Source organism: Pinus tabuliformis, chromosome 6, assembly GCF_031772625.1.
Source record: "Pinus tabuliformis cultivar Carrire ecotype Pingquan chromosome 6, CPIR1, whole genome shotgun sequence".
Lineage (NCBI taxonomy): Eukaryota > Viridiplantae > Streptophyta > Pinopsida > Pinales > Pinaceae > Pinus > Pinus tabuliformis.
The window spans coordinates 700066204-700093976 of NC_142292.1; the positions used below are offsets into that span (position 1 = coordinate 700066204).

A 27773-nucleotide genomic window follows, 5' to 3' on the forward strand; every position below is an offset into this window, starting at 1 on the left:
CATGCAGGTACCAGGGATATGTTGCAGCCATGAGCACTATGATTCAAGTCGAACCATCCTCATTCGAAGAAGCAATAAAAGAACAAGTTTGGAAGGATGTTATGGCCAAGGAATATGAATCGATTGTGAAAAATGATGTATGGGATGTTGTACCAAGACCGAATGGGAAATTTGTTATGACTTCAAAGAGGCTACTTTTTTTAAGATCAAACATGGAATTGATGCCAGCATTGAGAAATACAAAGCAAGGTTCATAGCTCGAGGATTCTCTCAAAAAGAGGGAGAAGATTATGATGACGTGTTTGCTCCCATGACTTGATACACAGCCATTCGTTCGATAGTTGCCCTTGCTGCTAGTCAAGGATGGACTCTTCATCAGATGGATGTAAAGACCGCTTTCTTGCATGGCATGTTACAGGAAGAAGTATTTGTTGAACAACCACAAGGATTTGAAGTGGAAGATCGAAGAACACATGTTTGTAGGTTGAAGAAGGCATTGTATGGTTTGAAGCAAGCTCCCCGAGCTTGGTATGCACACATTGACAATTACTTAATGAAGCTGGGATTCACAAGAAGCAATGTCCATCCCAACCTCTACTTCAAGGTAGTACAAGGTATGCCATTAATTTTTGTTTTGTATGTTGATGATCTATTCTTGAGAGGTAGTGAGCCTCTGACGATTGAGTGTAAGAGGAAGCTATCCTCTAAATTTGAGATGGAGGACCTTGGTCTCATGCACTACTTTCTAGGCCTTGAGGTGTGGCAAAGGCCTGGTGATATTTTCCTTTCATGAGGAAAATACATCGTAAAGTTGCTGGAAAGATTTGGAATGACTGAATGCAAATCCATGGCTACACCGATGGAAATGAACTTCAAGAAGTTATGTGGAGAAGTTGTAGGACCTAATTTGGCAAATCCCGAGTATAGACAACTTATTAGGGCTCTGATGTTCCTTGTGAACACCTGTCCAAATATATGCTATGCAGTAAACACATTGAGTCAATTCATGACTGAGCCCCTCCATGCACATTGGATAGATGCCAAACACGTATTGAGAAATTTGCATGGGTCGATCACACTTGGCCTGAGATATTTTGCTGGAGATGTTCAACTTCATGGATACACTGATGCTGATTGGGCAGGAAATGTTATCGAAAGAAAGAGTACATTTGAATGTTGTTTTAGCCTTGGATCTGTCATGATATCCTGGATGAGAAAGAAACAAAAGTATGTAGCATTGAGCACCGCCGAAGCAGAATACATTTTCGCTAGCATGACTAGCTGCGAAGCTGTTTGGTTGAGGAAGCTCTTTGGAGAGCTATTTGAGCAGGTCCGAGACACTATAGTGATATATTGCGACAACAAGAGTGGGATCTGTGGCAGAGAATCCCGTGTTTCATGACAAGTCCAAGCACATTGAGATTGGATATCACTTTATTTGAGATATGGTGCAAAGAGGAGCTGTTAGACTCCATCACATATCGACAGATGAATAGAGTGCAGATATTCTCACCAAGGCATTAACGAAAGGAAAGTTCTTGGTCTTTAGAGAGTAGCTTGGACTGATGGATGTGACCCCTCCGGATAAGGGGAAATGCTGATCGAGGACATTAAGCCAACTCTTCCTACCCTGCATGAGCTCCCAGGGTGAGGAATTGAGATAGAGGGCTCCTAGGGTTGAGGGATCTTTGGACAATAGGGTACTCCCCTATCTGTTACCCATAGGGTTGGATATGTTGCTCCCCTATCTTCATAGCATCTGAGAATGTTGCTTCCCTCTCGGGTCTTTGTAGAGTATACCCCAGTTGGCATCATACCCACAAGCAGGGCTTGTCGGGAATACTGCTCCTCATTTGGCCAATGAGTTGAGAGTGTACTTGGGGTGTACAACCCAAGTCGATTATGATGCAGGTTTTCTACCACATGACTACTGAGATTCATTGATGGGAAGATCAGTATGCAATAGGATTGGGTTGAGAGTTGCTCCCCTTTTGATGTTTCGGGTTGAGAATGAGCTCCCCGATGAGATTTCAGGGTCGAAGATGTGCTCCCCTATATGATGAGTTATCCTATTGCTCGGTATGGGTGGAAGCTATTGCTCCCCAATTCTTATTCTTTTAGATCTGAGAAATTTTTAGCAAATAGAGTTGAGCTGAGACAGTCAAAGCATGACCACAACATGACAAGATGATGTGAAAATCAAATGGGAATTCTTCCTGGTTGAGAGGGAGTGTTAATTTTTGCAACTAGGGTCAAATTCCACCTTGGACAACTCAGATGACCAAGATGATGCTTGCATTAAATTCTTATTTTCGAGAGGACCAAAATCGACCTAAAGATCACCCTATTTGGTCAAGCGGAAGTTGATTTTTGAATTATTTTATTTATACATGTATAATGGAATGGATCGGCCCTAAGCACATGAGAAATTGTTTAGGGCGGCCTTAAACCCAAGTGGACCCTCAGGAAAGCCTATAAATAGAAGCGACCTCAAGCTCATTTCATCACATTGATCAAGCCATCTTCTATTCTTCTCTTTTGTCTTGATTCACACAGGTTTGACGAAAGGAGTTCGCGCAAGGGTCCGAAATCACAGGGGTGAAGATCACATTGATCTAGGATTTTTTGAATCCTGGACGCTAGAACAAAACTTGGCATTTTAGTCCCTGGATGCTGGCACACAGTGGTCAAGGCAGCATCCAGAAAGCCCTAGATGCTGGAACAAAAGTGTAAGGAAGTGCCCAAGGTTTCAGAAGCACATCTAGAGGTGTCAGTCCTCGAATGCTCGCACAGAGTGATCCTGAGAGCATCCAGACAGTCCCAAACGCACGCACAGTAGTTGGAAGGGAGCGTCTGAGGGTTTGGAGAAGTAATGGGTGAGTTTGACCCCAAATGAACACACAGAGTCTTCCTGAGAGCATTCGAGTAGTCACAGATGCCCTAACACAGTGTCTGAGAGAGCATCCAAATAGTTTCAGACGCATGCAGTCAGTTTTGCTGAGAGCGTCCATGTTTTGACCTTGGGTTTGAAAAACTTAGAAGAAGTTGGAAATATCAAAAGAGAGATCTGAGATATTCGCAACATTTCTTAGGAGAGGAAAACATATCATAAATAGTAGCATTTAGGTCAATCATTCCCTTTACCCTTTTAAAGATCAGGCAATGATAATGAAATTTCATCCTCTTAGGGAACATGGTGTTTTGGTATTCAATTGCTAGATTAAATTGCATTTTCAAAGAAACCGAATTTGCTAAACTAGCAAAAAATGCTGAAAAAATGGGTAACAGCTATAGCTCCAAAAGGAGTTGCAAATATCAAATCTTGCTCACGATGGTTATAGTTGGAATAGCAAGCAAAAAAATAAGCTTTTCTAAGAGGCTGTTACATCCAACAGCTTTTAAAAATCATAGCAGTGAGAAACTTACTGTACCTTTTAACTGTACCTTGGGAAGTGATGGTCATTTTGCAAGTTTCTCTTGATGCTTATAGATGGACTTGCAAGTAAAAAAGTAGGGTTTTCTAAGAGGCTGTTACATCCAACAGCTTTTAAAAATCATAGCTGTGAGAAACCACTGTACCTTGGGAAGTGATGGTCATTTTGCAAGTTGCTAGTTGGACTTGCAAGTAAAAAAATATGGTTTTCTAAGAGGATGCTACATACAACCGCTTTTAAAAATCATAGCAGTGAGAAACTTACTGTACCTTTTAACTGTACCGTGGGAAGTGATGGTCATTTTGCAAGTTTTTTTACTACCAAGGTTAGGCCTAATTGTGTTCTTGGATTTAGGCTTTAAGCACAATGCTTAGAAAATGAAGTTTATGTTTGTAGTCAGGAAAAAAAATTCCACACAAGGGCTCTCCTATGGACTTGCAATGTTGGTTTAGGCGCCTTTAATGAGATTAAGTATGATTTTATATCGAATTTGAATCCGTTGATTTCTAATATGTTGGTCAAGGCCCACCCGTAGGCTAAGAGGATCTATGATGCTACTTAAATGTTCAAAGTTATAAACAATTGAATTAGTCCCCTGTATCATTTCCTCAATGATTTGGTGGAACCCAATTGTACTTATCTATATTAAGAAAGCCATGTAGACATATATGAGTGTGAAACAATAATGACTCTTCGTAGGCATCTTGTTTGCTTGGAAGTTACCTACAATGGATGTAAAAACTCTTGATGCATATATGGAATGTTGTCTGCAATTGTTTTAATAGATACACTATGTTGTTCGAAAGTGCATTTAGTTGATTTTTAAGAGATACAATATGTTGTTCAAAAGTGCATTTAGTCGATTTTTATTTGATTAGATACACTATGTTGTTTGATTAGATACACTATGTCGTTCGAAAGTGCATTTAGTTGATTTTTAATAGATACACTGTGTTGTTTGAAAGTACATTTAGTTTATTTTTATTTGATTAGATACACTAGGTTGTTCAAAAGTGCATTTAGTTGATTTTTAATAGATACACTATGTTGTTCGAAAGTGCATTTAGTTGATTTTTATTTGATATTAGACTGAAGGCTTGTTGTATTATTGTGTGCAAAAGCACCAACATCTTATTGCATCTCAAAGCCTAAGATGTTAAAAACCCTTGACTCAAATGACATTTAGTGGCACAGAGTTAGCCAATGTGCAAGAGTACCATTTGATCAACAAATACAAGTGGAAAATGTAGAATGCAGGCTTCCTTTGGCCACAAATGTTGTAGAAAGACTACAAATCAAGGATTTTTCAATTATGCCAAAAAAATCCCCTTGCAACCTAGAGAAGAAGGAAAATGAAAAAGTATACCTTTCAAAGTATTTCACAAGGAAAAAGCATGTTGCAATTGGGAGTCCTAGTTGGGTCATTGATACACTAATGAAATTCAAAGAAGCAAAAGAAGAAAGAAAGAACAAGCAACTTGAAGGTTTTCAAAACTAAATTGTATACAAAATATAGACATGCAAAAATAATTAAGTTCTAAGCTTCTATAATTGTCATTCTCCACATTCTAAACAACTTGAAATCAAATATATGTAATATGATATCAAAGATAGAAAACAGTTGAACTTGACATGACACCAATCATGTAAAAAAAATTGTTTTCATCAAAAATGGAAAAGAAAGGACATTTGATTCTTTTTTTCCACACTCATATTTTACATGATCCTTCTTTTTGTTTTGGTTGACACTCTTATGCATTCTTTGGAAACAAGAGATTACAAAATCCATTTAAATTCTATCTTGAATGTTGTTTAATTTATTTTATGACTTATCCAAAAAATAAATTTATCAATCCCATTTCAATCTATCAATCCCAAGTAAAAGTGTTGTCTTGTGCTGTAAGACCACATTGCAATGTGTGAAATGTTTTATAGTGAGAAATCTTTGTATAGTTATGCAAGGAAGTTTTCTAAGGATCGAGGTTTACTTTTATGAAGGGTGATATTAAAATGGTATTTCATTATTTGTTCAAGTCCAACACACAACCAATATTCTGTAGAGTTTTGTAATACATTTTGTAACCCATAAAATATGTGGTTTGTTCTTTATAGTTTTACCTACTAAATCCTTATCCTACAATTTTGTCATTTTCTATATTTTTCCCCAAGAATCGTGTCATTTTTTATGTTTTTCCCAAACATCGTTTGTATAACCTTTTTTTATATATACACACAAATTATAAGGTATTTACCAAAAAACGGAAAGCAAGATAAGAATATAAATGGCATACATACACACTGAGCACTTATGTAAAACCCTTGGTTGAAAAAAGGAGTAAATATCATTGAGAATTAGTACCTAAATAAGCTTCAAAGAATGAAGCAATGTGGCATGGAAAAACATCCCCACCACGGGGGATGTATCCTTTATATTTCACCATCCACAGGGTCATGGACATTGGAGGGGGATTTCATTGGAGGGGGAAATCCCCATTTAGAAGGGGATGTCCCAGAGGACATAGGGGACTTCCCCCACCATGTGTCCCTTGTAGTCCACAATCCTCAGAGACATGGGCACTGTAGGGGAAATTCCCATTCGGAAGGGGACGTCCCAAAGGACATGGGGAACTTCCCTCACATCCCTTGAATGTTTCCTGCCAAAATTGAAAAGATTGAAGCTCAATGGTTTTGGGGACATTCACACGGCTCCTTTCCAAATGCCATCCAAATTTGCACCTATGTGTGGATTCTCTACGAGAAATATTTACTCATTGGTCTTAAATTCATGCCAAGACAAATATTATTATGCAAATGCCTGCTAGAATACACATATGCTCTTGTAAAGGGGGGTAATCACAACAACGGTTTTCACTCCTGTGTTGTGTAGGTTCTTGTACCTTGTATACTCTCTTTTAAATACACTTAGTGAAAAGGTATGAACAAATGTTGCATGGAAGCCCATCCCCAACCCTGGAGAATACCTTGCATTTTTTTCATCTCCAACGATTCAGAAATTGCAGGTTTTGGGGACATCTAGATGACTCCTTTCCAATCCCGCACTATTTTCTAAGAAAAATATTTACCCATTGATTTTATATTCATGCCATGACAAATGTATTATGTAGTGCATGCTGCAATACTCTCATCTATGTTTTTGTAATGGAGGATAATCACAACAATATGTCTTCATGCCATGTTGTATGCTTTTATAATGGAGGATTATCACAACAATAAGTTTTCATTCCCTTGTTTTGTAGGTTCTTGCACCTTGTATCTACTCTCTTTTAACTATGTTTCATAAGAGGGTGTGAACCAGTGTTGCATGGAAGCCCATCCCCAACCCTGAGGTGTTCCCTACATTTCTCCATTCTTGGGGATCTGGGGACATGGGAAATCTACTTTTGGAAAGGGATGTCCCTGAGGACGTTACTTTCTTGCCAAAATGACGTAGGGGAGAAGTCCCTAGATGCTTTCAATGACATCTAACTGTCCCTAATTTCTTGCCAAAATGACGTAGGGGAGAAGTCCCTAGATGCTTTCAATGATATCTAAGTGCCCTTGTCCAAGCTAGCAATAGGTTCTCCAAGAAAAGTTCACTCACTACTTGACATTGAGCACATTACAAAATGATAATCATATCAATAGCATGTTCGATAGGCTTATGTACTCTATATTTACGAAGTCCTAGACCTATATTTAGTAATTGCATAATGATAATCGTATCAATAGCATGTTCGGTAGGCTTATGTACTCTATATTTATGAAGTCCTAGACCTATTATTTAATAATTGCTACATGTATCCAATTGCAGCATAATCCTACTAGAATCTTTGGTTTTAACCATTTGCTATTATAATTTTCTTCAAATATATTTTGTCGCTCATCTATAAAAAAATTGGCCATTCTTCTAACTTCCCCGAAAGCCCATACCTTCATCCACTGTCAATGAAACTGGGTGCAAAACTAAAACACTCTTGTATCATCAAAGCCCTCTTCAAACAACTTGTAAGAAATAGACAAAATAGAATACCATATGCATGCTGAAAATAGATGCAATAAATGAAAAAGAATATCACATACTATAGAAGAATATCACATACCACGGTGGATATGGTATTTAAAAAAAAAACTGAAAATTTATGCCTGTGAAGGGAATAATTTGTTTTAGTTTGAAGGATAATTAGTTTCAGGTTTGGCAAATTTTGAGACTCACCTCTCCCAATGATGAAAGGAGGAGGAAGAAGCGAGAGCATTTATCAATGTGTTAAAGTAAAGGTGGTCTTGATTGTGAGCTAGTTCTTTCTATCCAATAGAAGCATGAATACTTTGGCTCACTGGAGGGGGAGGAAGAAGCTAGAGCATTTATCAATGCGTTAAATTAAAGGTGGTCTTGATTGTGAGCTAGTTCTTTCTATCCAATAGAAGCATGAATACTTTGGCTCGACATATTTGGACGAGGTGCTCCTGTGTAGTATTTCACCAGTTGCGGGAAAGTAAAAGAGCTTAGCATATTTGGATGAAGTGCTCCTAGGGAGTATGTTATCAGTTGCTACTAGAAAGTAAATTTTTGGTGACAACCGCTTCCGCTATGTTGGCTCTTCAACAACCATTTATCACACCGTGCTTAACTTGGCGGGGGGTTCCATCAACTCAATTTGTTAACTAATTGATATTTTTCTATGCTACAAATTGATATTCTTCCATGCTGACCAGTGACCCCTGTTCATAATATTGTCTTAATTTTGGTGACTCTACATGTATTGATCTATATATATATGTCTATATATGTATTGATGAGACAAAGTCTTAATTTTGGTGATTATATATATATATATATATATATATATATATATATGTATTGATAGGAAAAACAAAAAGTGTACTGCCTAAATCAAACAATGATTAAAGACCACTTTGTCTTTAGTTGTCTACCCACGGTTTGGTTCACTTGTTGAAATCGGAGAGGCCATTTTATTTTTTATCAAAATTTGGATGGATGTTGCCAAGGTTGAACTTTCTTCTTTTAATTCCATGGCAATGAGCAAATAAAGTCGAAATTTTGGGATTCTGGATTCAATTTTCGTTTGCATTTTTGGATGTGGAAATGTTTGATATTCTATATAGATTATTTTTATTTATTATTCTTTTTTTTTTCTTTCAAGGAGGGGATGTCCATTTTTTTTATAGTATAATTATTTAATAGACATTTGTGAATTTCATCCTAACGGCTACTATAAATTATCGTAATTGTATTTTTTTTTTTTAATTATAATTATTATTAATAAAAATTTATATAATTTTATTAGTGTAATTATAAAATTAATAAATATTCCAATCCTAATAAGTGTAAAGCTATTGGTTATTTATTTATTTATGCAATCAACCAGGCTAACTACATCACCATCAATTGCTAAAGGAAAGATTCAATTATCCTGTAAATAATCTTTAACATTTTACAATTTTAACATTACAATTATTTTAAATATATGGTTGGTTAAAGTCGCGATGGGCTTTGTCCGAAAAACAACATACGATAATACATCAATGTCATTGGATTTCCACGCCACGTCTTTTGAAATTAGGCGACTGCCATACTTGCAAGGCAAGAGCTAACCAGCCATACATTGGGTATTAAATGCCCAATGTAAGCTGGCCCATCTCTATGTATATCATGGGGGTCATCCATGTACACCATGTCTGACATCCCGATCCCCGGCGAATTCCCGACGACTCCACGACCACTCTGACGCCAGCAGCCATAGATAAGACATGAACTTAAATGCATTTAATGCTACCTCCGCACCAAAAGATTTCAAAATTCAAATGCGTTCCCGCCTAGGATTTCAAATTGAAATATTGAGCTCGGAGTTTCTGCAACAGATTATTGATTAGGGAAGAGATGGTTCTCTGCTTCATTGTGAACCTCTAACGCACTGACTTCGGCACCGTCCCCCACTGCAACAACATCCAAGGCAACTCCATAATCGACATCAGCAACAGGCTTCTCATGGCCAGATCTCTTCCTCATCTGCGGCTGCTGGATCAATTTCTCAAGTTGAGGGGCATGGATATGATTGCGGATCAAATCTAGGCATTCAGGCTATGTAAGCTCCCCTCACAACGCCGCTAAAATCTCCAACACCATATTATGATCTCCATACTTTTAAAATCGAAGTTTATATTAGAAATAAAAAACTATTTTACTTGATTCCGTTCTGTTTTAATTGATGTTTCCGTGCAGGCGAGGATACAATTCAGTAGCGTTGAAGGCAGAAAGTAGAGGACTAATTCGCGCAGAACCAAAAGGGCAGAAAGTAGAGGATTAATTCGAGCAGAACCAAAACAAGTTGTTGATATGCCTGCTGCAGGTTATTAAAAAGGTTTTGGATGTCAGATCCTGCAACGGGTTATTATATCCCAGGATATCTCTTTGGTGAGGCCGATGTAACCGAACAGAGAAAATATTCTCAGGATGGATTCAACTAATTCCAGCGGAGTACCAAATTAAGGCTGCTCGATTCAATTTCAAATATAAAACTTTAATGATGTGCAAGTCCAGCGACCCTTTTGGTAGGAAGAGATGTACTTTGGATGCATTTACATATTATTGTATCGTTTTATTATCATTTTATTAACTATCAATGAAGGAAGTGTGTGTTGTCGAACTTCTGAGTTTGAAGTTGTTGTTTTAGATAAATTGTTTTGTCTTGTATGACCATATTGCATTTAATTAATAAAATTGACTTTAATTCTTAGAAATCAGTCTAGGTTGGCTTCTGAATTGTTAGCTACTGTAATCCTAAAACCAAAAGCTAATCGTGAATACAAACAAGAATACAAACAAGGCATTGGGGAATTCTCCAACTCAGTAAAAATGTGTAAATTATTCAGAAGGCATGGGAAATTTACTAAATCAGTCTCAAGATCGATATTAGGGGGACACTAAGGATGTAGAGATTTACATCATATTCTTATTTTTATTTTGGTTGTAGGGCTTTCTCGATGGGGTTGTTGGTTTTAGGGCTTTTTGGATTAGGTTGTTAAAAATAAATTTTTGATAATAAAAAAATTTACTTATGTGTGGGTATAAATAAATTTAATTATAAATTTTACAAGTTTTAAAATATAAATTAGCTGACAATATTTTTTTTGAAATTGTTAGTTCAAATTTTGTGTTAATTTTTTTCTTTAATATGTTGGATGTTATAACTTGTTGATTCCAGAACTTCAAAGTAAAAAAAATTGACAAATAAAATGAGTAATAAAAAAATCATTCATTTACTAGAAAAACTAACTTAACTGCAATAAAAGAAATTATTTATTTACTACCAAAATTAACTTAACGGCTAATAATAGCAGTGCAGACTTCAAGTTAGAGGGTTCCCAAATGCAAAAATTCTCACTTACATGATTGTAAGAATAGGCTGTAAAATGTATTATTTTGAAATAGTCCTTTGAAATTAATTTTTTTTAGAAGGATCATATTACATTTTAAGTTATTTGTTTAGCATCACAATATGCTTATTCATAAGAATATATTAGACAATTTTTTTCAATAAATAAGATAAATGGAAAAATATTTCAACTATTAAAAGAAGGTAAAATATTTATGGATTTTTAATCGTAATATGCTAAGTCATTATATGGTACTCAATTTATTTTTGTCAGTTTGACTTCAGTAAGAAGGCATAAATTCAAGGAAACATCAAAAAACTTGTTAATACATTGTTTTATGGTAAGGTTCTATGTGGTGATGGAAAGAAAATCTCTTCTCTTGTAATTAGAAACTTTTCACGTTGACTGGTATTTAAAATAGTGAAGTATTTAAATCATGTCTGTCATATTGTTCAAAAAAAAATTGTGAACTATAATTGCTTTAATTGATGGGTTTAAAATTTGTAAAAACCTCTATAGTAATTTAAATTAGTAAAAAGCTTAGATACCAACACACTTTCTTGTTGAAAACATAGGGTTAGAAGTAAAATAGTTAAGAAAGTAACAAAAAAACATATAAATTTAAATAAGATAATAAATGTGTTACAAAATAAAGATAACTGATCAATTAAGTATTTAATAACGATATAAGATTTTCTTTTTGGTTTTTACCTACTATTCTATATGTCTCTATGTGTGGGGTCCTAGTCATGGAGATGGATTCCATAGATTATCTTATACTAATGACCCATATGATAAGATGTAGATTTCGTCTACTTTGGATTGCAATGTTGGTTTCTCATTGAGGGTCTCTTAGGTGGGCACATCCTTTCCCTTATGAGAGGATGGCGTCTTAATGGAATTGATGAAGTGTCTATATGTATAAATAGTGGTGTGGCAAGAGCTAACCACTTCCACCTAGTTCTGAGCCTACGACCCCATATTATTTGTCACTTTTTGAGGGCCAAGGCTCAAACCGCTGCTCAGAACTTAATGAAACTTTCAGAAAATATAAATGGCATTAGAAAAAGGTGAAAATGAAAACACTTCAATGACTTGACAAGACTCCTACTAGCCATGATAGACATTCCATCAAACATGTCACAAATATAAAATCTACAGGTCATAACAACATATCTGAGCATAGGGGTCTCATACATATTTGAGATTCGTAAAGAATAAATTTTCCCATATCACAATAGCTTAATTATCATCTATTAGGTCATATATTCATTGTACATCTATTTACAAATCAAAACATAATGAGCAACATACATCAAGTATGTCATAAAACAATACTCATAACCAACATATAACCAACACAAATAACAAGGATGTAACCCAATACATTTACACATGAAATACCAAGAAGAAGTTATTATTAATGAATGCAAGCCAAACAAGTTTGAGACTTCCATGAAACACCCTACCATACACTTGTTGAACCAAATATTTCTTTCATCTAATCACCCCCAAGGCATATTCCAAGCATGAATGTGGGACTCAAAACAAAAACAAATTAGGTTTCCTCAGTCTTTACCACAATCCCCACCAGATCACTAGGCCCTAACACAAACATGGATGCTGCCAGATTTCTCCACCTACACCGTGAGGAATTTTCTTATCTACTGGTCTCTAGGCTTTATTGTATATCCTGCCATAATATGACCCCAAACCGGGAACCAACGTGTAAACCTCGCGTACAATCCCGCCCTTCAGGTGAAATTTTCACACAGTTAAATTGTCCATTAACCCCCCAATTCCAAAATATATGGTCATATGGGGACCACGTGCCTAGGGGTCGAGGCTAACCACCTGCCCCCACTAGCTAGGCCCCCAACACGTTGCATCATGGTTGTATGCGCCCATAAAACCTGGGCCTGGTGCCCACCTGGCACGTGCGCCCGAAACTCTGTAGATTGTGGTCATGTGATGAGTTATATGACCTAGGGTTTGCGCGGCTGCAAGCACCTAGGGCTAAGCCCCCTTCTACTCTATGTTGGTGGTCATATTAGCTACATCTGGCCCGGGGCTGGTCCCCTCTGCTCTCCGCCTGCGGTTTTTTGTTATGGCTCTAGAGTGGTTTCATGGTGTGAGCATTGGGACTGTGGGCCGAGGCTAATCCCTAGCCTTAGGCTCCCTCCGCCATGGTCCTATGGTGTGGGGTGTGGAAATGGGCTAGGGCTTAGCCCTGGCACCTTCCCCCATTACATTTGTGCTACCACTATAAATATAACCCATGAACAATATGGGTAAGAAACAAATGAATAGTGTGATAGTATGGCTTGTTGTTGCTAGGTGGTAGGTCATGAGTTTGATTCCCATGGGGTGCTTAGACCCCATACTAAATTTCACTGCACATTTCAGAGGCCATGTGGAAGCCAACGATTGGCCCATGTGGCCCTCCATCATTGAACCACATCAACGAACCCACAACCAATCAAAAACTAAGAAATTTCGACCAACCAGATTGAGATACATGGTGAAAAACCATTGGCCCACAAACACACAATCAATTTCCGAGTCACCTGCCTAGTCAGCGTACATACTACTGACTAGTTGTACCTGCAACCAATATTACAAACATTTTAGTTGTTTGACAAATCAATTAGAACGTGATATCGGGAGCATACGTTATTGGTTTTGAGTGAAACAAGTTATGTTTGATTCAGGACGATGAGATATTCGCTTTGGCACCAATTTTGAGAACTTTTGAGCACTCTGAATTTTGAGAATTTTAATGATCCCCTGGATCATGATGATAGATAATAGTGGACACTTATGCAAGAAGGAATTCAAAAGTGTTTTGAAATAAGTATGGTATATCATGGTCGAATATTACTCCATACATGGCTTAATAAAATGGAGTTACAGAAAGGATGAATAGGATGTTGATTGAAAATGAAAGAAGCATTCTTAGTGGCATTGGATTAGGGTAGGAGTTCTGGGTAGAGGAAGGGATACCACATGCTACTTGTTTAACAGGTCACCTTCATCAGTGTTGGAGGATAAGACTCCACATGAAGTATGGACTCGTAAGAAATCCTCTCTTTCACACCTCAACGTGTTTGGTTGTAATGCATATGTACATGTTCCACAGGAGAAAAGAACCAAGTTGAATAGAAAATCTGAAAGGTGCATATTTATCCCATATTTATTTGGTGTAAAGATGGTTTAAAAGGTTACAAGCTTTAGAACCGAGAAACAAGGAAGGTTTGCACTATCATAATGTGGTACTTACAGAGGTGAAGGATGTTATCAGACAGGAAGTCCTATCAAAGGAAAATGAATGATAGAAGTAGAGTTTTAACTAAATGAGGAAGAATCAAACTCTACAAGAGAATAGGAATCAGAAGAGGAAGAACCACACACTGCGGTTTTGAGGAGATTAGTTGAACAAAGAAGGAAGCTAGAGAGGTATAGTCCATCTAATTTTTCAATTTTTTTATTTACTTTTTTATTGATGATGATCCTAGAAATATCAGGGAGGTAGTGGATTCAAAGGTTGGAAAACTCTAGAAGAAGGCCATGATGGAAGAAATAGTAGCCCCAAACTAGAATGATGTGTGAGATCTGGTAGAACTACTTGCTGGAAGTAAATCGATTGGAAGCAAACGGGTGTTTAAGAAGAAGATGAATTTTGAAGGAAAAGTGGAGAAGTACAAAGCTCGATTAGTAGTGAAATTTTATTCATAGGTGTCATGAATTGATTTTGGTGATATTTTCTCTCATGTTGCCATGTTAGCTTCTATTATATTACGTTTATCTGTTTCTACTACTCTATATTTTGAGGCAGAACAAATGAATGCGAATACAACATTCCTACATGGGGATATGGAAGAAGAGATATTCATGAAGAAACCAGAAAGACTTTCATTGAAGGGTAAGAAAGAACGGGTATGTAGGTTAAATAAGTCTTTCTATGGGTTAAAGTAATCACCAAGGATGTTATATTAGAAATTTGATGTACATATATGCAAGGACTTGGTTTCACAAGGAGCAAAGTGAATAATTTTGTGTATTTTAAAATAGTTGGTGAGAGTGTTATTTATTTGGTCTTACATGTGGATGATATACTGCTAGTTATAAATGATAAATAAACTATCTAGGATATGAAGACCTAGTTGTTCTCTAAATTTTTCATGAAGGATCTTGGTGCCACAAACTTAACATTGGGCATAGAAATTAAACGAGATCAATAAATGAAGAATCTCTGGTTAAAATAGAGGAATTATGTAATATCTCGAGGTGAGAACCTTTCGTCAAGTTTTGCACTCAAAAAAGAGGTTTGCACCTCAAGAGATTTGATCCCTCTCGCTGCTTGATAGATCGGGATTAAGATGGATTTAGGATGGTTTATCTAAAAATGTGTTTGTAATTTTATTAATAAAAACAAACTTACTATATAAAAAAATTGAATTTATAAAATATTTATGTCTAACATCTAACATTTAACTCCTACATATCTATTGATAAAATAAAATATTGAAACAATATTAAAAGAGGAAAAAAAATTACTTATAACTAATATATTTTTATATGAGATTTATTTTATTTCTATTTTTATTTAATTTGTAATGTCTTTATATGATATTTGTTAAAGATATAATTTAGTGCAATGGTTTAAAAACAAAATGTTAAAGATAGATAATTACACATTCCACAATTTGGAAGAATGATTAAAATGAATTCAAACATTCTATAAGAAGTTCAAAAATGTAAGACATGTAACAAATTAATACATAAGAAGTTAATATCTTCATATGAAATTTTTGGGAAATACTTTTACATTTATCTTTTTTGTGATTTATATTTTTTTATAAATAATAATTTTACTATTGTGGACTAAGTTATGATGAGAATAATTTGGTTATTGATAAATGTGTATAACCATTAAAAAAAAATGGTAAATTGAATTTATTTAACTTCATGAATATGAGTAACTTTATGTGAATATAAAGGTTTATTATTACATTTTAGATGTAATGAGGTTTATATAGTTAATTAAGGGAGGATAAAGGAATTTGGAACCTTACTTAGTGCTACAAGGGCGAGGGAATATAGATACGACCAATAAATAGTTGTAATGTGTGGGAAAATAAATTTTAATAATTATTTTATGAACTAATTGTCTTTTATACTTGTCCTCATATTAGAATATTTTTATACTATTAATGAAAGTAACAACCTAGCGATCATGGCATAGTTTGAAAATGCAATTTCAGTTGATATGAATGATGGGTTCAAATACAAAATGAAATCAAGATAATTGTTTAGCCTGACTCCTAATTAATGATTATTGGATTGCCTTTCTTTGAGGATGTTTAATTTTGAAGATGGGAATAATGGCAATAAAAGCCTAACCATGGACATCAAGAAAAGAACATCAAAGATAAAGTAACATACAGTCACATAATATGTTAAACTGGCTATCATAACATGTGGTAGTAAAGAAGACACTAGTTGTTCAGGCAAGATGTGGAGATGATCAGTGAATTGTCGTGGTTATTCCATTGGAATAATTCGCCATAATAGATATGATAAAATATTGAAATTTTTAATGTAGATGTTAATTCCTTTTAGATCTCGGATTCTTTATTTATTGTTTGTATGCTTAAATATAAATTAGCTAAAATGCAAGCAATATAAACTGAAAATAAATACAGACACTAACTGAAATAGGCACAATTTTTCCTTGGGAAACCCTTACGGGAGAAACCTAGCTAGAAGGTGAGGTTTGTTTGATATCTATTCTCTAGTATGGAAAAATGTGTAGATACAAAGAAAGAGGTACTCTCTATAGAGTTTCCTAATACCTATATCTTGTAAAGCTGCTACAAAATCTTAATCCTTTTTTTCTTTCTCTCTGGCATCCCACTCCTAATTGCTTTGCTCAAATATGGAAGAAAATATAATACCATGAAATGGAACCCTTACTCCTCTTAGTGGCCTAATATTTAACATAACCCAATATCTAATTATATGAAAGGTTTGACTCCCTCAACCCTCAATTAAAGTTATAAATTTGTACCTTCTAGAGTATTTTTGAAATTCCATACATGGTTATCCCAATATGCATGAGTAATAGGGATTAATGTCACATTGACTTGTACCATGGCAGTAAATATGGTAGATCAACTTGTGAGAGGCATAGATTTTATATACAAACTTTGAGTACTGAATGGTCTCACACAAGCGATAATTTTTTTACCCCAAAAAAAATTGTTTAATGCCTCAAAATGGCTATGGAAGATTTCATACCCAAAATTTTCAAATTGGGACCCATCGATAAAAAATACCCTACAAGCTCATTCAAGTAATTCTTCCACTCTGAAAGCATTGAGATAGATAAAGAACAATATAATAATTCAATATGAATCAAGAGAAACTGTAGATGATAAATAGTATCACAATTCCCTAAATTACATACGAATGAAGTCAAAATTGGAAGAAACTTACCCCTAAAAGAATACAAAACCTATGAGAAGATAGAAAAAATAAGTATAAATAAATTGGGGTTTTAAGAAATGAGCAATGATAACCTATTGTAGTGCTCATAACCATGATCAATCTAGAATGATGATACGAACATAAAAGGGTAATAAATGGATACATAAAGTTATATATGTGAAATTTTCTCAAACAAGTGTAAGAAATCAACTAGAACATTATGGAGGCTTTTGTAATTATGGAATAGTAATGATGAAATAAATTAGCACTCTACTTGTATATTATAAATAAGTGTGTGGCAAGTGGTTGTGGAATCACATATGTGTGGCAATGACTTCATATGTGGAAAAAGAAATAAACTATGTAGACTAATGAGAAAACACCTAGCTTGAAGTGTATGAAGGAATGTTGTGAGAAATTCTATAATGAGACCTTGAGAAGGATTATGCATAATTGAAAAAACTAGTGAGAATTAACTAAGGGAACTTGCACAAGAATGATGACCCCAGAAGTGCAAATGGGGCTATCATGAGGAACACATGCCCACAAGAACGTGTGCCTGTCCTTAGGAATGCACACGTGGTCCTAGTTGTCTAGGCTCTGTAAGGCCCAAACTAGGCTACCTGCTTAGCATGGCTCAAAAGTGTACGTGCATTATTAGGAAATATCATAATGAAATTTGAAAACCTTAACTTTATGCACTATGAAAACCCTAGCTTTGTGTAATTTGAAAACCCTATCAATGTGGAATGTGGAAACTCCAATATAGTGAGTTCAAATTTGAGTGCATAATTATACAATGTAAGTAAAAAAACCATATTTACCTTGCATCACAAGTTGGCGACGTTTGTGAATGTATATTGAATTGAAATTTGAAGACCTTAATTTTGTGCAATTTGAAAACCCTACTTTTATGGAATTTGAGAATGCTAGTATTGTAGAATTTGATGGAATGGAATTGTATGGATGTAATTGTTGTTTATACCATTATGACTAATTTATTCCCAACACTCTATAACTCTCTATTTCCATTTACACATTTTCTACTCTCTCTCTCTCTCTATTTTTATTTCCCTCCCTCCCTCATTGTCCAACAAGCACTTCATCGACTCTCATTGAAGAAATTTTATGAGCTTTCTTATCATTGGAATCTCTAACCAATAGAAAATACGACCCATGATAAATATGACCATAATAACTATGACATACAAGAATTATGAACTTGAGAAATTTTACCATTATGAACTATGACGCATAATAACTATGACCTCGAGAAGTTTGACCCTCATGAATTATGACCTTAGGAATCATTCCTCTGTTGTTCATAGTTCCCTTGTCAATTAGGAACTTTTAATTTATTTTACAAGAATCATGACCACAAGAATTATGATGTGGGAGCTTTGACAATGAAATTAAAATAGGACCCTTTTTTCCAGTCATAGTTCTAGGGAATAATTCCTTTGTTAGTTAGGAGCCTTGACTCACAATAACTATAATCAATGTCTATTAGTCATAGCTATAGGAAATTTGTTGATCAGATAACTATTATGACCAACGACCTATAATAATCTTAGTCATTCATTGATCAAAGTTCTTGTCATATAGAGTAATTGTGGTAATAGTTCTCACTGGTTATATTTACTATGGGTTACAGTTCCCATTCGATAGAGTTATAAAGGTCATAGTTTTTCTTGAATTGATTCCAAAATATATCTTTTCAATGTATCCATTATTTAATGATGAGTAGTGGGAGAAATGTATCCATTATGTGGGAGAACGATGAGAATTATCCACCTGAATGAAGAGACCTTAGGATTATGTTATCTATATGTATGCATGTATGCTATTGATAATCTTGGCACTTTTATAGCATCCTCCTCCTCCCATATTTTGGTCATCCATTTTCTGTCAACCCCTTCGTCTGAAGTAATCTTCGTTAGGATCACTGCTACAGTTTCCAAATGGTTGAGTAAGTGATATGGTGAGTTGAAAAGGTAGTTTAAATATTAAATGTGATGGGGCAGTTTTTTTTGAGTTTTAAAATTAAATTCAAAATATTAAAGTTGCAGTATACCACGTCTCATTTGTCTTGGAGACTATTTCAAAAACACTTTTTTTTTAGTTTGAATCGATGAAGGAATATGGAAGAAAGTAGAGCCAAGACATAAGCAACAGGCTCCATAATGGACATTTCATTGTAGTATATGTTTTGTGTCTTTTTCATTGTTGGAAGCAGTCTTATAATAATATCTTGAACATTTTATGGTCTCTACATTTTCTATTCATGATCTTCTCTAACAACAATTTTACATGGGGTATTTCAGACAATGAGTCTTTCATTGGCAGTTTGGACTAATCTTTGAGTACTCTACAATTATCAATCTTAGATATCAAGTGACCCCAAGTTTGGATAACTAGTTATGGCATCTAATTACTTGTTTTCTCATTCTTTTCCGAATTCTAGCAACTAAGTGTACTCAAATATTCCACATTACAATTAGTAGGTCGATTGTTGAGTTACTACTTCCAGAAAGCATCCATTTGAAGTAAATTAAGCCAACTTGCAGAACTATAATGATGAAATTTTCTAACAAAGAAAGCCAAATGTTTGTAGCAGAATTGCACATGAACCAAATGGAATCTTTGTATACACAACTAGAATCTCCATTGTTGCCACACCACTATTTATACATATAGACACTTCATCAATTCCATTAAGACGCCATCCTCTCATAAGGGAAAGGATGTGCCCACCTAAGAGACCCTCAATGAGAAACCAACATTGCAATCCAAAGTAGACGAAATCTACATCTTATCATATGGGTCATTAGTATAAGATAATCTATGGAATCCATCTCCATGACTAGGACCCCACACATAGAGACATATAGAATAGTAGGTAAAAACCAAAAAGAAAATCTTATATCGTTATTAAATACTTAATTGATCAGTTATCTTTATTTTGTAACACATTTATTATCTTATTTAAATTTATATGTTTTTTTGTTACTTTCTTAACTATTTTACTTCTAACCCTATGTTTTCAACAAGAAAGTGTGTTGGTATCTAAGCTTTTTACTAATTTAAATTACTATAGAGGTTTTTACAAATTTTAAACCCATCAATTAAAGCAATTATAGTTCACAATTTTTTTTTGAACAATATGACAGACATGATTTAAATACTTCACTATTTTAAATACCAGTCAACGTGAAAAGTTTCTAATTACATGAGAAGAGATTTTCTTTCCATCACCACATAGAACCTTACCATAAAACAATGTATTAACAAGTTTTTTGATGTTTCCTTGAATTTATGCCTTCTTACTGAAGTCAAACTGACAAAAATAAATTGAGTACCATATAATGACTTAGCATATTACGATTAAAAATCCATAAATATTTTACCTTCTTTTAATAGTTGAAATATTTTTCCATTTATCTTATTTATTGAAAAAAATTGTCTAATATATTCTTATGAATAAGCATATTGTGATGCTAAACAAATAACTTAAAATGTAATATGATCCTTCTAAAAAAAATTAATTTCAAAGGACTATTTCAAAATAATACATTTTACAGCCTATTCTTACAATCATGTAAGTGAGAATTTTTGCATTTGGGAACCCTCTAACTTGAAGTCTGCACTGCTATTATTAGCCGTTAAGTTAATTTTGGTAGTAAATAAATAATTTCTTTTATTGCAGTTAAGTTAGTTTTTCTAGTAAATGAATGATTTTTTTATTACTCATTTTATTTGTCAAATTTTTTTACTTTGAAGTTCTGGAATCAACAAGTTATAACATCCAACATATTAAAGAAAAAATTAACACAAAATTTGAACTAACAATTTCAAAAAAAAATATTGTCACCTAATTTATATTTTAAAACTTGTAAAATTTATAATTAAATTTATTTATACCCACACATAAGTAAATTTTTTTATTATCAAAAATTTATTTTTAACAACCTAATCCAAAAAGCCCTAAAACCAACAACCCCATCGAGAAAGCCCTACAACCAAAATAAAAATAAGAATATGATGTAAATCTCTACATCCTTAGTGTCCCCCTAATATCGATCTTGAGACTGATTTAGTAAATTTCCCATGCCTTCTGAATAATTTACACATTTTTATTTTTACTGAGTTGGAGAATTCCCCAATGCCTTGTTTGTATTCTTGTTTGTATTCACGATTAGCTTTTGGTTTTAGGATTACACTAGCTAACAATTCAGAAGCCAACCTAGACTGATTTCTAAGAATTAAAGTCAATTTTATTAATTAAATGCAATATGGTCATACAAGACAAAACAATTTATCTAAAACAACAACTTCAAACTCAGAAGTTCGACAACACACACTTCCTTCATTGATAGTTAATAAAATGATAATAAAACAATACAATAATATGTAAATGCATCCAAAGTACATCTCTTCCTACCAAAAGGATCCAAAGTACATCTCTTCCTACCAAAAGGGTCGCTGGACTTGCACATCATTAAAGTTTTATATTTGAAATTGAATCGAGCAGCCTTAATTTGGTACTCAGCTGGAATTAGTTGAATCCATCCTGAGAATATTTTCTCTGTTCGGTTACATCGGCCTCACCAAAGAGATATCCCGGGATATAATAACCCGTTACAGGATCTGACATCCAAAACCTTTTTAATAACCTGCAGCAGGCGTATCAACAGCTTGTTTTGGTTCTGCTCGAATTAATCCTCTACTTTCTGCCCTTTTGGTTCTGCGCGAATTAGTCCTCTACTTTCTGCCTTCAACGCTACTGAATTGTATCCTCGCCTGCACGGAAACATCAATTAAAACGGAACGGAATCAAGTAAAATAGTTTTTTATTTCTAATATAAACTTCGATTTTAAAAGTATGGAGATCATAATATGGTGTTGGAGATTTTAGCGGCGTTGTGAGGGGAGCTTACATAGCCTGAATGCCTAGATTTGATCCGCAATCATATCCATGCCCCTCAACTTGAGAAATTGATCCAGCAGCCGCAGATGAGGAAGAGATCTGGCCATGAGAAGCCTGTTGCTGATGTCGATTATGGAGTTGCCTTGGATGTTGTTGCAGTGGGGGACGGTGCCGAAGTCGGTGCGTCAGAGGTTCACAATGAAGCAGAGAACCATCTCTTCCCTAATCAATAATCTGTTGCAGAAACTCCGGGCTCAATATTTCAATTTGAAATCCTAGGCGGGAACGCATTTGAATTTTGAAATCTTTTGGTGCGGAGGTAGCATTAAATGCATTTAAGTTCATGTCTTATCTATGGCTGCTGGCGTCAGAGTTGTCGTGGAGTCGCCGGGAATTCGCCGGGGATCGGGATGTCAGACATGGTGTACATGGATGACCCCATGATATACATAGAGATGGGCCAGCCTACATTGGGCATTTAATACCCAATGTATGGCTGGTTAGCTCTTGCCGCGCTTGCCTACCTGCAGTCATTCCATCATTAAATCTGTCCAACATTCCCTATCCTCAAGTGAAGATGGCGCGGTTTGAAGAGCATTGCACTAAACATGCGAAAAGCACGTGTCATTCCAACACTGCCATGTTTCCTTAATGTCATGTCAAGCCTCTAGAGTGTTTGGTTCTGTTCCTCTTCGTTAATTTCGTGTTTTCCAGAAATACATATAGCAACATTCTATTCCCTAAAATCTCAATAGGGAGGATTTTGTTCTATTCTGTCTATTAATCATTTCCATAAAGATTTCATTTATTCTTTGGTATAACTATAACTTCCTTAACGGTTTTGTCCCATTATATGGAAAAAAAAAAAAAAAAAATCATTTCTATTTTATATTATTCCATAATGGTAATAGAAGAGTATAATGTAAGACCATGAATAATAATAATAATAATAATAATAATGTTTTTGTAAAAATACAAATATAATTTCTACAAAAGAAGTATGAGCAGATGTTGTTTTTTGATATATTATTAATAGTTTTTTAAGGGGAAATTGCATAGAATACGGAAATGCAGCGGCACAGACACGTGCCTAATACCTATCTAGGTAGGGAAGTAGGTAGCTACATATGACATTTATGAGCAGTATTTTCTTCTATTAAATTTGACTCTGATTAGGCGTGCGGGAAAAAAGAAGGGAATCAATGCCCTCATCATGGCCCCTGGCAGGGGTTAAATTTGACGCCCGTATGCCCGTATTTCGCATTTTTACCCGTAAAATACGTTTTGATTTTAAACCTCCACGTCATGCGCAACTTGCCATTCATTTTCAAAAACGTCATATTGACGGGCATGTTTAAAAATTAAAAGTTTTATAAATTTTTTTATATATATATTTAACCTTACGTCATATCTTTTTTATACGTGTAGGCTGTAAGTTACAATGTGGCGACTGGATTGTTCTGGCACAGTACGAATCTCTCTCCTCATCTCACGAATCAGGGACAAGGAGGTAACCGGGGTTGGGTGTTTTTTAACTCCGGTGGCCGGTTAGCAACTATGGCCTTAGCACCACCCACCAACAACCAGGAGTAGTGGCAAGTTGCAAGCATGGGGAAGGGGCGAAATCTCGCTTGGGAATCGAGAGAATTCGGCGTATCGCTTGATGGGTGTGCAGATTACGGCGAAATCTGAACTGGGTCAAAGGAATTGCAAGCTGGTTTGAGATGGGCCGTAATCTGAACTGGGTCAAAGGAATTGCAAGCTGGTTTGAGATGGGTATGTCTGGGAGTTTAAGGGGAGTTGTTGAGATTCCCAGGCCTGGTTAAGGAAGGCGGGGGTTACATCAGTGCAGGTGGGTTTGATAGAAGCGGCGGAGACGGCTTTTGGGAGAGGATATTAGTTGGCCGCTGTTAAAAGTTAGTGGTGGTTATGGCTTATGCTGAAAATTTTAGGAATTTTGGTTTGGGGGCCAATAATGGTGGTTCTAATCAGAGCAATAGCAGTAATGGGGGTGTAGATGGCTATTCTTCGATGTCCAATGAGGGAGGGCTTGTTATGGGACAGATTGGCGGTCCACATGGCTACTCGAATTCTTCACCAAGTAAGGCTTACTGGTTATTGCAAATTGCAATGGTTCTGTTTTCTTTTATAGTATGTTAGGATCTCTGTTGGGCGTGGTTGAGATCTTTCCATGGTCATATGGGTTTTTTTAGATGATTCATCCAGTTATAGGTGTAGCAGTTTCCTGATCTTGCCATGGTTATCGTTTGAATTTGTGGTAGGTGCTCAAGATGCGCTATACGAGGAGCTGTGGCATGCCTGTGCTGGACCTCTTGTTACGCTGCCCAGGATCGGGGAGCGGGTGTTTTATTTCCCACAAGGTCATATGGAGCAGGTATAGTTCTGTATTTGAATGTTTTTGTATTCTTCCATGCAGGGGAATACAACATCTCTTCAGTATTTATGTGCATTGAGAATCTCCGATGGATTGTTCTGTTAGCTGTCATGACTTACCTGTGTTGTGTGGGTTCTGCTCATGAATGCTTTTTAAGCCCCTTCCATCACATTTTAGAAGCACTTCCTACTTTAAATATTTAAAGTTTTTGCTTTTATTTTTATGTTTGTAATAGTGGTGTTTTGACAATTACTTTTTTTGGTGAAACTGTCCAAAATTTAGTTTGTGTACATGGTGATATTGAATCTATTTTTGAACATTTACATAGTTTAAGCTTTTTACTATTCCACGGGGCAGCCCAGTCAACTTTAACCTTGTTCAATTTATAAATTAATTGTGAAAGATTCTTTGAAGCAATTTAAAAATAAATAAATAATCCATTAAAAAAATATGCTATGCTCGATTTTATTCTTAACAAACCAGTTCACAGAGCACAAATAAAATTTCAGTAGAGCTTGATGCATTGAATCCATTTGTCTTTAGTGGGATATTAAACCAGCGGAATTCTGAGTAGTGGGTTATGTAAAAAATTGAGCTTTGTTTTGTATTTGTTGTAAAAAATTGGACTGGACTTTCAACAGCGGTTTGTGCAGTAAATAGCATTAGACTGTTGGGTTTTGTCCGAAATGAGGTTGAACACAACTTCTTGTCTGCAAAGTCGGTTGTTGGGGGAGCCACCAAAAGGGTCGTTGTATCCAACCCAGAAATCATGCACATTATGTTTTTGGTTTGAAAATTATTTCACAACTATTGTTCTTTTATTGTACAATTTAAAATTAGATAAAACTTGTACAAATAAATTTTAAAAGTCATATGATGGGCAGTTTAAAAATAAAAACGTCATAAAAAAATTCCTTGACGGGTAGGGTCACCCGTCAAATTTAACCCCTGGCCCCTGGAGCCCTTTCATAAAATTGAACAGACAATCCTCCTCCGTAATGTACGTAATATCAAATATCAATTCGCGAAACGCAAATTGCCGAAATATTAGGGCTCCGTGGTGCCGTAGATGAAAATTTTAATTAATGTCGGCAGGCAAGACGCGGTCCGGGCATGTTGCGTTGCCCAACAAAAACTGACTCCGAAGAGAACCCTTTCCACCGGGCATGTTGCTTTGCCCAACAAAAACTGACTCCGAAGATAACCCTTCCCACGTCTTACTCCGGTTCAGTAGGCCTCAAAAGTAAAAGGCATAAAGAAATTTACTAAAAAAATGCAAAAAATTATCTCGAAGGGGAAGCCATTTATTCCTCAAATTTTGAAAACCAATTTTATGAGTAAAATTTTATGGCAAATATCAAAACTAGCTCCACCTTTTTTGAAAATAAACAGTATATGAATATGCGAAAGACCGAATTTCAAGATATGCAAAAATTAAACTTGGTTCTAGTTCCGAAAATAGAAAAAATGAGAAGATTACACACCAGAAACAAGTTAAACTCTGCATAAGTTTCTATTTTCATTAGGTCAATCTGAATCCGTCAAATGCATAAATCTTTGGTAGAAAAAATTTAGGAAACTCACCTTATCAATGAATTAAGCATGAACTCTTTTGAAATTTTTCGCAAAGTAGCGCTCCCCCGCTCATGATATGTGTTCCTGCTCCGCTAATGATATGTGTTCCTGCGCATATCTTTTATAAGTAAATGAACAATTTCGAACAAGATGACGTAAATTCTTTCTGATTAATAATAGTAACAATAAGATTTTCTCGAACATCTATCATACTATAAATGATCTACAGCCATGACAAAATATTGAACTGAGCAAGATGACATAAATTCTTTCTGATTAATAATAGTAGCAATAAGATTTTCTCTTACCAGTTCGATTTCAAAATAATGCACTCCCAGCTGTAGATTTCTTCTCGCCATGAGATGATCGAAATCAAAAAAATAGTAAAAAGGAAAAAAACGGTGCACCGCACAGACATGGAAACATATTGCATAGCAACCATACAAGAAAATTCGAAAAAAAATATCATTTCCATAGCAGAACATAAATGAAAAAAACAATTAAAATAAAATCGCTGACATACACAGAGGCAGCACCGAAAATGGTAACAGAGCATAAATGTAAGAAAAACCATTAAATTAAAATCACTGATAACAGAGCATAAATGTAAGAAAAACAATTAAAATAAAATCACGGCCATACATGGAGGCAGCCCATAAAATTGACGAAAAGGGCAATGACCGAAGAAAAATCAATGGAAGCTTTCTGCGAGTAATAACAGAAACATCGATTGAAACCCAAGTTTTATGTCAAAAATGGAATGACCGTTGAAAGGATGGAGCGGCTGCTTTTCTATTTTTAGAAATTGAAGCGACTGCTTTTTCGTTATCTGAACTTCAGCGGAAAAGCAGTCTTCCCGTCGTGCAGGGAAATTGAACGTTGCGGTGTCGGTGAAATGGGATGGACAGCCGTCAGGTCTAGTTGGAGCGTGGCATCACTACTCGTTACATTATCGTCGCTACTCGCGTGTAGTTTGAGCGGGGCAATAATTCCTGTCAGATGAAATTTATAATTCAAGCTTCACGCTTATGATACAACGGTAGGCATGAAATAAGTTAATGAAGTTAATGATATAAATGTAGAATGTACGTGTGGCGAGGATGAAATATATATCAGGGGTATTGTTTTACCATCTATATAATTTTGTTACGGAATTTTCATATGTTTAAAAAAAATGTTTATTTTTTTTATAATTTTTTAATATAATTTTTATTTTTATTTTTATAAGGTAATTAATGGTTGTTTTCAAAGAGATATATAATTTAAAAACAAGTAGGGTGATGTGTATTAAATTATAAAATTTTATTAATATAAAATTATATTATTTAATTTTATTTGGTATATTTTCAAATAATGAAAATGCTAATGTATTATATTTGATTGATATGTATAATGAAACAAGAAGTCATTTATATTATTTAGTTACAGAGAAATTACTAAAATAGCAACTCATTTAAGTTAATGGTCATAGTTGATAAAGTTATTTATAATCTAGAGAGTGGGGTTTTGATAAAAAATGAAGTAATTAGTTCAATATTAATTCCCTAGTTTATGGAAT

The 27773-nt window shown here is 35.0% G+C and overlaps 3 long non-coding RNA genes across 3 annotated transcripts; 2 read left to right on the top strand and 1 right to left on the bottom strand.

Annotated features, from left to right (window-relative positions):
- Positions 1–9348: 9348 nt before the first annotated feature.
- LOC149260598 (uncharacterized) lies at positions 9349–10080 on the top strand. Its single transcript, XR_016248304.1, has 2 exons — positions 9349–9538; positions 9676–10080. It is a non-coding gene; the product is annotated as an uncharacterized LOC149260598 (long non-coding RNA).
- An 11733-nt stretch (positions 10081–21813) lies between these two features.
- LOC149260599 (uncharacterized) lies at positions 21814–22638 on the bottom strand. The gene is made up of 2 exons (XR_016248306.1): positions 22256–22638; positions 21814–22118 (listed from the first exon to the last, which is right to left on the bottom strand). It is a non-coding gene; the product is annotated as an uncharacterized LOC149260599 (long non-coding RNA).
- A 1156-nt stretch (positions 22639–23794) lies between these two features.
- On the top strand, positions 23795–24683 carry LOC149260600 (uncharacterized). The gene is made up of 2 exons (XR_016248307.1): positions 23795–24346; positions 24528–24683. It is a non-coding gene; the product is annotated as an uncharacterized LOC149260600 (long non-coding RNA).
- The last annotated feature ends 3090 nt before the right edge of the window (positions 24684–27773 follow it).